At 39.8% G+C, this 10,666-nt stretch overlaps 1 protein-coding gene across 1 annotated transcript in view; it reads left to right on the top strand.

Annotated features, from left to right (window-relative positions):
• Window positions 1-9,675: 9,675 nt before the first annotated feature.
• The window catches only part of ches1 (checkpoint suppressor 1), a 44,570-nt gene continuing 43,579 nt past the window's right edge, over window positions 9,676-10,666 (top strand). The window contains exon 1 of the mRNA XM_049756920.1: window positions 9,676-10,132. The gene's annotated coding sequence lies outside the window, so the exon portion shown is untranslated. The remainder of the gene's footprint in view (window positions 10,133-10,666) is intronic.

Raw genomic sequence — 10,666 nt, 5'->3', positions numbered from 1 at the left:
GTATTTTTCTTTCACAAAGCGATGTGCCGCAGACTCACAGTTGAAGTGTTATTTAGGTTGGCACACCTCGCTTAGTAACATCTGCCATCAGGGCACAAATGTGCGCAAAGCAATCAGGTTGACAGCGAATGATTCCCATTTGCCACGTCGGTGACATTGCCGTCTCCTTTCCCTGGTGTCCCGTGGATCTGTCGAGATTACAAAAAAGCATCTCGGGCAAACCATGCAAACAAAGTGATGAGCTGTTGATGAAAAAAAAAAAAAAAGAAAAAGACCACAGGGTAGATGATCTCCTGAAGTTGGCAGGAAACGTACAATATGTGCACCATTGCTGGGTTAGTTTGAATTCCTTTAGAAGTCAACCCTTCTTAATCTGCCCATAATCTATTCTTTTTCTGCATCCCCCCACCCCCCTCCCCTCCTCTCTCCTCTTGGCTTCATTCCATCTGTCTGGATATCTGTCCTCACTCTCACTTCCTTTCTCTCATGGCCTCGTTCTCAGCTGTCTGACCAACCCCCCATCCCGTGATCCCCGCATCTCTTGACACTGCTCCTAATTACAAAACACACAGGGGCCATTAGAGCGGACCGCCAGTCCTTAATCCATTCATTCCCCACCACTTTTGCCGCTATCTCTGCATCTTCTGTCCTCCTTCTTGTGTTCTTGGTCAAAAGTGTCTTTGTGTGGAGCCCGTTAGCTGAACAAAGGCTGCAGTGGTGCTCAGAAAGGTCACAGCGATGTACAACCCCCGAGGGCACTGTCGATAGGGTCTTGCTTTTTTTTTTTTCAATGGTGACACACTTGACGACCCAAAAGCATTTCTGAGTTTGACTACAATCAACAATTTCCGAATGGTGATTTACAACAAGCAGCTGAAAGTGTCACTTTTAATCGTCATTTTCATTAGAGTTGGTAAACTCGTAAAAATAGTTGCAAACATTAAAAAAAAAAAAAAAAAGCCGCGTAATTGGAATATTTTATGCGCAGATGAGTTTTTTAGAGGCCTATAACAGTAATACTGTCTGCAGTTGATTTATAAATTGCTATTATGAAGGCTCTCTGGAAAAGAGATTTTTGTCTCTGCTAAAATATGAAGGTCATTGGAGCAAAGAAGAACTGTGCCAGATGAAATTCAAAACAAACATTGAATCTCTAAAATACCAATTAACAAACTATATATTCATTAAAACCTTCAAATTGACTTTCGCTAATCACAAAGTTGCACTTGTCTACCAACGAGCGGGATGAAAAAAAATTTTCTTCTTTTTCTTATTTTTTTTATCTTATATTTGATATATTGAACACCATTTTCTTCTGCTGTGTCATGCTTGAACTTTATAGGGGGTCTAAAGTATGACATTTAGGCGGGTTTTAGTACAGTTATGCCCTTTAACAAGACAACAATACCCGAAACAGATTGCAGAAAGTTTCCAACGAATCACCCCCCATAATCCCGCATTGATAAACATTCCTGGGCCAAACATAGTAATATAAAATAATAATATTGAATGAACAGAAAATGGATAGATGGATAAAAATTTAGAATGAATTGATTTTTATGAAAAAAATGTGTTCTTGCACTTAATGTTTTGTTCAGCAGTCCTTCAATGGTGATTTTTTTGCAAGTGAGCCATTTGCACTGGGAGGACATTTTTATTTTTTTTAAATGTGGTTATTTTTGTTGCCTAAAACCCTTTATTGGGTTAGGATACTGGATCTTTTATACATGCATAAAAATATTACCCTCAAAAATGAAATACAGTGATCCCTCGCTACTTCGCGTTTCGTTTATCGTGGCTTCACTACATCGCGGAGTTTTTTCCAAATTAAAATAACATTTAATAGTCAAAATAAAACTTCTAAATTGAGGAAACATGTGTCTAACCTTTAGGACAATGTAGTATTGCTCCAAATGTTCGTTTACATTCCTTTATTTAGAAGTCCGTTTTCGCGTGTTAGCACGATCGCAAATTAGCATATTTCCGCTAATTCATTAGCCTGCCCAGTACTGCTTGTTGGTGACCGTACTTCGCGGATTTCACTTACGGCGGGTGGTTTTTGGAACCAATTATCCGAGGGATTACTGTAATCCCAAAAACTGGAATGTAAATTTTCAAAATCTCGGTTCTATACAATAATAGGCTTGGAATGACAATCCCTTTTTCTAAAATTAAGATTTATTTTTTTGCAACAAACAGCTCTACCCCCCAAAAAAAACCTCAATGTCCTCCCCCGTGAGTGAAAACCAAGCAAGTCTGTACTGCTATTTCATCCTCCATACTTCCTTTTTTGTGGTGTGTTGCTGCACAAGTGATATTTATGTCTAGCTGTATGACTTATCAGAGCTTTGCAGGACTTAGAAAATTGAACCCCATTAGTGCTGGTTTCAGCCTGTCTTTGGTTTGTGTACCATCTGAAATATGCCTTGCACACTATGAATGTCAGCGTGTTCAGGTGAGATGAGCTCAATTTCACTACGACTGTATTTTCACGCAGCTTTGTGGCACTGCATACCAAACACAGCAGCAGCCTTGACCCTGCATTTGTTGTGCGAGTGCCCACATTTGTCCAGCTCCCGTTGCCGTCCATTCGTCACTCAACTCATGGTCATTACAGCAATCCATTGCGGGATTTATGACACCGCTTGATGTTTCATGGCTTTATAAAGGAAGATGAAAGTAGCTCTCAATGGCAGCGGGGAAAGAGGGAGAGTGCCAGTGATGGGGGGGATAGAGAGAAAGAAAATAAAACTGAAGGAGACAGAATTTTCAACTTTTCATTACTTTGGAATGAAATTGATGGGTCATTTCTGCAGGACATAAATGTGTCTGATATGATGGTTAAAAGGGCTGGGTTAAAAATTGGACCAACCCAGGAAGTTAGTCAATTTGACCCAACCAAATTATTATTTTTTTAAATAACCCCAAACTGGGTCAATTTGACCCAACAATTTTTTTTATAACCCAAATTTGGGTCAAATTGACCCAACTTCCTGGGTTGGTCATATATTTAACCCAAATTGGGTTGTTTTTAATGCAGTTTTTTTTAAAGGTGTATGTTTATGAGGAAAGACAAAAAAAAAATAATAATAAAATCTGGTATAAAAATTACAACGGTCAATTTGACCCAACGTTTTTTTTTTTAAATAACTCAAACTTGGGGCAAATTGACCCAACTTCCTGGGTTGGTCATATATTTAACCCAAATTGGGTTGTTTTTAACCCAGCTTTTTAAAGGTGTATGTTTATGACGAAAGACAAAAAAAATAAAATAAAACCTGGTATAAAAATTACAACGCATCTTTTCCGAGGCATATTCTAAATTAAATAAACTAAAAAAAAATAAACGGTCAATTTCTAGTTTGCATTTTGCATGGAGTTGGAGCACTTACACTTTATCAAACCTGAAACCACAAAATGCTTTAATTCCAGCTAAAACACAAACGCTATAAAACCAAATAAAGAATAGCCAAAATATCAAGTTGATGAAGATATTTAAAAAAAAAAAAAAGAGACTCATTAATTGGAAGACACACAAGCACACTCACACATAAATCTTGCAAGACGGCCATCATGACACATCTCTGCAATACTATAAGCTTGTTGTTTTTGTTTATTGTTTATCTCCAGGCACTGGGAGGCCTTTATGCACGCACACACACATATACCAGCGCTCCAAATTGTTCGATTAAGTGGGTCATCCGCTCTTGGAAGAAAAGCTTTTTTTTTTGTGTGTGTGCATCTCTTAGCCGAGAGGCAATCGCACCCTGCTACGGGTTTTGGCTGCACCTTTTAAGAGTATTTATGGAATTGACAGTAATGCACTCAGGAGGACTACTGGTTAGTTGTGTGACGTCTGCTTGTGTACACGTTTGAATGTCTCTGTGTGTGGCGCCAAGGGCAACCGACATAAATATGTGATTAGACGTGCACTCTATGAATTTATGTCTATGTGTGATGTGACGTCTAAAAGGTTTTGTTTTATTATTTAGGAATGACGAGTGGCACTAAAGAGTTTAGATTAGACACACACCTGTCACTGCATATGGAAGCCAATTATTAAACCGTCATGCTAGTTTTTGGTGAAAAAGAGCGAGACATTAAAAGAAAAAAAATATATAGATGACTTCCCGAGTTGTATAGATATGCTTTATCCCTTAAGATGTTTTTTTTTTTCAATGTTTAGTGTTTCACCAAATCATCAATCATTATGGCACTTTAAAGTGTTTTTTTTTTTTTTTACTTCTCTTTTTTTGTTTTTTGTGTTCGAAATAAAGATATCAATCAATTATTATTCTATGGGACAGCAAAATTCTGAGTGAATTTTTGGGATTTTGGACAATTCAATTTAAAAATGATGCATGTTAAAAAAATTAGACAAATGTCTGTCAAGATACCAAAAATACATTCAAATGGTTTCGTGGTTCTGCCGAAAACTGAGCCAAAATTTCTGGTGTGGTTTTTATTCGAATATTTCCAAAGAGATCTGTGAGTTCCAGATGTGTGTGATTATTTTGGCGTAACATCTGCATACCTTTGGAGCGTATTATTTTGTTTTGCCGTTTGACTAAGATGCTGAGTGTGAAGGGCACAGCACCTCAGGAGGAATGACACAACATATGCGCACAAACACACATGTATACAACTAACACACACACACATGCACGACTCCTTTCCTTTCTGTTCTTCCGTCGGATGACTCATCCCACCCGGGGACAACGAGAAAGGAGGAAGATAGATGAAACTAAACGAGGATGCACGACAGTGAAGTGGAAGTCTTTTTTTTCCCCACTGACCTTTCATTCCTAAGACTTAATCCGATTGCTTGTATGATTTACAACAGTTTATCCCAACCACATGCATCTTTACCACAATTTGGCGCTCATCTGGATGCTATCCAAACTTCCTGGGCATTAAATGACTGCCACTTTCTCTCACAGTTTGTCAACACTTATGAGCTTGTTTCAGGAAGCAGAAAGAACAAATGGAGGCTGTTAAAAGATGATTCTGCTATATGACACCGCTGACTCCATCGTCAAGGATAAGAGGGTATTGCTGAGGTGCATTGTGAATTGCTGACGGCTGCAAAGAGCCCAGATAGTTAAGTGGTCAGATCCCATGTGTCTATACATGCAGGATATGCCTATACTGCACCATTTTATCCCCCCCCCCCATCCAGAACTGTAATAAGGTTTCTCATAGCTTATTATAAAAGCTACACAACTGACAAGGTTAGTCTGAATTATTATGAAAGGTGAAGCAACGGAATGCATGCTAATAAGTATATTGATCAAGATAATTACCGTATTTTCCGCACTATAAGGCGCGCCTTCAATGAATGGCCCATTTAAAAACTTTGTCCATATATAAGGCGCACCGGATTATAAGGCGCAACTTCAATGAATGGTCCATTTTAAAACTTTGTCCATATAGTATAAGTTATATACATTTGGCCCGTGGGCCGGACTTTGAACACGCCTGCTGTAGTTGCTCAATATTGGTCCATATATAAGGCGCACCTGATTATAAGGCGCACTGTCGGCTTTTGAGAAAATTTGAGGTTTTTTTTAGGTGCGCCTTATAGTGCGGAGAATACGGTATAAATCGAGAGACGAATATTGGTTAATTTTTTATATATGGTGCCTTTATGTGAGTTGAACACATTTTTCAAGTCATCCCTTTGGTCATTTTAGCTCAAGATGACAATGGCAGGTAGAGGACACTTGTGATGCGCTGCTTGAGTTATTCAGGATTTGATTATTGTTATCTCCCTTCTTCCTCAAATAGAACCCAAGTTGGTGAATAAAAAAAGATGATTTCTGAAATTATTGTTAGAGTCATCACACAGCTGCTGAGATCTTCCATCCCCAAAAACAGAGACCTTGGCAGGGGACAGAGTTGAATCACCCTGGAACCCTACCCCCCACCCCCCCCTCTCCTAAATCGAGCCCGAAGCCCTGTGAGTTGTGCTCAACGAAGGAGAGAAGGGAGCTCGGCCCAACAGGAGACTTTTCTTGTCAGGCCCTGAGCGTGTTGTTCAAGTGTGTTCTTGTCCGTTTGTTTAAGTTTGTGTGTCACTCGGTCTGCACCAGTGCGTGCGAATGAGTTGCTGTCGTGTGCGAGCGACTCCAGCTGCAGTAAAATGTATAACGTTGCATGCATGTGTGAGTGCAAATGTCACTCACTAGGTCACACAAGCATTCTAAAAGAAACAGCTCCCGCTGAGGATTACTATCGATCCATGGTGGTGCTCAGCTGCATTTGGAAAACAATCTTCTTTTCTGATGAACGCCTGCATGTCTACTTAAAAAGTGTAAGTAAGCTTTGGAAGTACAGTCCGTTTAAATTAAAGGGACAAATCACCACCAGGTATGGAAAATGAGACGCTTACAATTTTCCACCTCCTGGAGTGAAAATCAAACGTGAAGACTTGAAGGTAGGAATAAAAACACACAAATAAGATCACATAAAGAGCTCGTTTGATTGACAGTCCAATACGCCTGCCTGGTTCCTGTCACATGCAGAATGTGATTATAGACTGGAAAATTCTGGGTAGACAGACGGCGATGGCAGGTCACTAACTTATTTGTGAGCTGCGCGGATTTTTTTCTGTGTTGTTTTACATTAAGTGCATAAGCGAGTGATACACTTTTAGTCCATTTCAACCGGTTAGCATTAGCCTTAATCTCTAAATCTTAATCCTTGCAGAGTGACTACTGTAGTTTGTGTTAGCATACAAAGTGTAGCTAGCATAATTGAAACAATCATTTTTGTTCCAAAATAAATTGTTTTCCTGAATTTTTTTTTGGGTCTGGTCATGCTCCCAAGTATAAAAGTTCATCTGTAAAACCCAGTGGCATGATCGACATGGTTTTCGCTCGCTTGACTTCTTTGGAGATGGTCTCATTAATCTTCATTGATGAGCATGATGGTTTCAGCTCAGAGGTTTAGAAAAATATTTTGGCTGCCCATTTAAGAAAACCAACGTAATGGTTCACTTGCCTGACCTCTGTGCAGGCATTGTGGGTTTGGTTCCGATGGGATGAATTTGTCTCTGTATTTGTTACAGTAATCCCTCGTTTATCGCCGATAATTGGTTCCAAAAACCAAGTGAAATCCGCGAAGTACGGTCACCAACAAGAAGTACTGGGCAGGCTAACGAGTTAGCGGAAAGATGCTAATTCCTGATCGTGCTAACACGCGAAAACGGACTTCTAAAGGAATGTAAACAAATATTTGGAGCAACACTACATTGTCCTAAAGATTCGACACGTTTCCTCAATTTAGAAGTTTTATTTTGACTTTTAAATGATTTTTGAGCTAAAAGCTAAAAGTAGTCGAGGTGAAAGTCAACTATTTAATGCAAAGATTATTTTTCTTTAGTGCATGTAAATAAAATAAACATACTGTGACTACCTTTAGCAATATTTCCAAGATGTTCAGGGCTACATTTCAGCCCCTCGAGAAGTTTCGGATCACTAAATCCTGATCCGGATAGAGTTTCAATGACAGAATCTATAGTTGGCAAGGTTATGTGGCAGCTATGTCGATATATCAAAGCAACACATTTCAACCCTGTCCTTAAAAAACATGCCATCACTTGACAAAGTAAACGTTAACCACTTTGTACTACACAAAACTAACCCAAACTTTACTGCTTGACAGAAATGGGACTTTTGAGCACCACCGTGGTTCAACTTGAGAATATTTGTGAGCACAGACTTTTATATAACCCGAGCTAGTAAAAAAAAAAGTGATAAATAACATACTGTACCACAGGCACACAGAACAGAATCTCATTTGTTAGACCTTGCCTGCAGCTACTGCTGTTATGAATCTTGTCCCTAGTCTCTGAATAGATATATTCATGATTAAGCCTCTCTGTGATCAATAAGGCACAAATATACAATTACTAGTGACATTAGAACAGTCAGTGTTCTACATTCAAATATTTTTTGGGGCAGTTTTCCCAATTTTATGCCACCTCAATCCCAGCTGGATGCCCCTTAAGGGCTGCCTGATCGTCTATGCTTTTAAATGAATGTTACATTTTGTTTTTTTCTTAACCATTATGGTCTTTAAAGCATTAAATCAGCAGCTTATAACTTTATTATAGACTTAAGGTAGACAAAAAGTTCTAGTTTGGGTTCATATATTTATACCAGGAGATTCAGGGGGTCACCTCCCCCCCCCCCCCCCCCTATACGGCCCTGGCTGATAGAGACTCAATCCCATTTGACCCCCACCAGAGCATTTATGTTCTTTTATTTTTTCATACAACTAAAATATTTGTATGAGTGTTATCCACAGCCTCTAACCTGACATTACAAACACACAAATAACACTCAAGCTCACTAATATTAAGTGAAGGTGAAACTCAAGCAATGCTGAGGAATTTCGAGTGAGCAATTTCCCGAGGCAATTGTTTAGATCCTGTATTTATAATCAAATCATGTGTATTTTTAGTAACATGCTTGGATAGTTGATATGCATAATATATACTTTTCAAGGGCTTAAATGGACCACGAGGACTCTTGTTTCCTCTCCAAAGACTCTTTCGCTCACTTGAGCTGCTCTGGCTGTTTAACACACAGAAAGTGGTCAAGCTTTTCCCACTTCCTGCGTTCTCAAGGAAAAAAATATGTCCTTCAATTTCTGGGTCCCATGGTTCATAATGATCTGTTCTCTGTCTCCCATAGGCAGGCCGTTACTATGGCAACTTGATGACGCTCTGTGGGAGAAGGGAGGGAGAGAAGAAGGGCGGGTGGGAGAAATGAGGAAGAGGTTAGCTGCACCAAAGATTGGCTCAAGAGAGATGATGACTCACTCTAATATCAAATATTAAATAAGGAAAAGCTACACAAGAAGACAGTTTAAATAGCTTTAAAATAATAGAAAGAGAGATTTAGTTAGAGTGTAGACGACCTGTTTAATAAAAAGATGTAAAGTATCGGTAAATATTCCACTCTTAACATTCATTTTGTTAAAAATTTTATTCATGTCATTTCCACAGAGAGCAGAGTTGACAGTTGTACAAGACACAGCTGAAATGTAATGGTATCGTCTATCGATATTAAAACTTTTATATGATTTCCTATCCCAGGTTCTTCTGTTACCATAGCAACCACCGGGTAGTATTCAAAACAAGTTGGTTTAATAATTTAAATTTTTTGGGGTGGTAAATGGATGGTGGCAGCTGGAGGGAAGTGAAATTCAGTCGGGGTATATTATTATTTTTATATTATAGGGGTAACTTGTTACCTGACTATCTTAATTTTCAACACAAATTACATTTTAAATGAAAAAAGTAGAGGTAGAAGTACTGATTAAATTCTTTTATTTCAGTAATAATAAAACCATTTTGAATTCTGAAGTGTACTCAAGAGTAAAAATGAATTTATTTATTTACGATACTAGTTTGAAAACTTGGAAAAATGGGATGAAATCAAATCAAATCTAGATTAGAAAAGCAACGCTCTGTGCCAATATTTATTTAATTATTATTATTATTATTATTATTATTATTATTATTATTATTATTATTATTATTATCTTGTTAGTCTTTCTGACGCAAAAATACACGATCTTGGGCAAAACAATCGCATTCTTTCAGTGAACTTCACCGGCGTTAGGACCCGGCGTTGACTTTGGTGGTAAGTCCGCTGCTGCTGCTGGCGGGGCAAGGCACAGCAGAGAAACCAACACGCACACAGCCACGCGTGCACGTACACGCGCGCACAAACACTCACTGTGCTCGGCTGTGGAGAGCGCAGAGAGAGAGAGAGAGACTGACGGAGAAAGAGAGAGAGCATCGGAACGCAGCGGCTTGTGCGCGCGTGTGTGCATGCGTGTGTGTGTATGCGTGTGTGTGTGTGCGTGTGTGTGTGTGTACGCTCTCACTCGGCGCTAGAAACGACTGACGGGGCGGACATGGAGCGATTCGGGAAAAACGCTGGGAATTGACCGAGCACTGACGCGAAGAGAGAGAATCCTGCAAGGACGGAGAGGAAATACGGGAGGAGAGAAGGACGCACGGAAGGAAGGAAGGAAGGAAGGAGGGCGGCGAGAAAAGTCTGACAGAGGATTGGAAGAGAGTGAAAGCGGCTCGTCTGGAACGCAGCAGGATTCTAAGGTGACTTTATGGCTCTTTTATTTGGTGCGTGACTGGACGTGCGTTGTTGACATGCGCTGTGACCGCACTTAAAGGGAACAGTCAAGGTGTGTGTGTGTGTGTGTGGGGGGGGGGTCTCAAAGTGTGTGCAATGCATGCGTGTATAGTTGTTATTTCCATACACTCTAAAAAGAGGGGGGCTAAAGTGTAAAGAGAGCTGACCACTGCAAACTGGAGTGAAGGGGTCCAAAGGAGCGGATACTTTCCACAACAAACTACAAACACGCACTTCCCTGCTGGGAAGTTATTTATTTGTGCATTAGACGATTCAGGTATAAATAATACCCTTAAAAGAAGGTCGGGGAGGTTTATCCATGTGTTCTGGGGTGCCTGGTCGGTTAAACGACCCTTGAAAGAATGTTCTTTTCTCCGGGGAAACTTGAGTGACAGTGAACGCGGCTTGAAAAGTTAAAGGGAGCATCCCTTTTTGTGCGCGCGCGCGCGCGTGCACGCGCGTGTCAGACAGCAAACAGGTTGAGGGAGGCAGATCCGATC

This window comes from Syngnathus scovelli, chromosome 20, assembly GCF_024217435.2.
Source record: "Syngnathus scovelli strain Florida chromosome 20, RoL_Ssco_1.2, whole genome shotgun sequence".
Taxonomy (NCBI): domain Eukaryota; kingdom Metazoa; phylum Chordata; class Actinopteri; order Syngnathiformes; family Syngnathidae; genus Syngnathus; species Syngnathus scovelli.
This window is presented reverse-complemented; position numbering and strand designations above follow the sequence as displayed.